Source organism: Phytophthora infestans, genomic scaffold (assembly GCF_000142945.1).
Source record: "Phytophthora infestans T30-4 supercont1.46 genomic scaffold, whole genome shotgun sequence".
Lineage (NCBI taxonomy): Eukaryota > Oomycota > Peronosporomycetes > Peronosporales > Peronosporaceae > Phytophthora > Phytophthora infestans.
In genome coordinates this window covers 478,493-479,342 of record NW_003303713.1, presented here as the reverse complement: position 1 = coordinate 479,342, position 850 = coordinate 478,493, and positions in this window count along the sequence as shown.

Sequence of the window (850 nt, the reverse complement as noted above, 5' to 3'; positions counted from 1 at the left end):
AGAGGCTCGGAAAGCCCTTTCTCTCAGGTCTCGGATGTGAGACCAGCTTCGCTGCGGAAACAGGTGGAATCCTTTATGGATACCAAGCTGAACATTGTCAGCAGGGTCCGCGATGCCATGGCAGCGGCCCAGGATAGACAAAAGGAGTACTCAGACAAACATGGAAGAGGAAACTTAAGTGTATTTAAAGTGGGGGACTTAGTGCTATTAGACACGAGGAACCTACCGCTAGACACTGTCAGCTCTGTCGGCAGCAACAAGCTGAAGCACCGCTTCATCGGACCTTTTGCAGTCCTGGCCAGACATGGTGCGTCGTACACCATCGACCTTCCAAAGTCAATGACGACGCACCCGACGTTCTATGTCGGACGTCTTAAGCGGTACTTTGACCCGCAGGGGGTTGCTGACTCGCAGACCCCCCTTGACCCAGCTCCTCGAAGCGAGGGCCGGTCACAGTCGTCGACGAGGGCGTCGGAGCAGGCACCCAAGCCTCGGTCGGGACGGCAAGGCTGCGGTCAAGACCGTACGCCGGAGGGGCTCCATACGAACGGACCCCGGCGCCATACGCCGAGTACGCTGAGTACGCCGGGTACGCACCATACGCGTACGTCTGGGAGTGTGCCGCAGGCGGCTCCGGACGTGGCAACAAAGCCTCGATCCGTCGGATCATGCGAAAGGCCTCGTCCAGATCGGACGAAGAGGCCCGGCGGTCCACCCGCAGGTGCAGGCTCGCGACCTCTCGCTCCACCAGGTCCAGGCGACCCGCAAGACGAGCGAGCTCGCCCTGATTCCCGGTCTGGGCGGCAGCATTACCAACCAGTCCCAAGGCCAAGTGCAATCTCAAGCACGA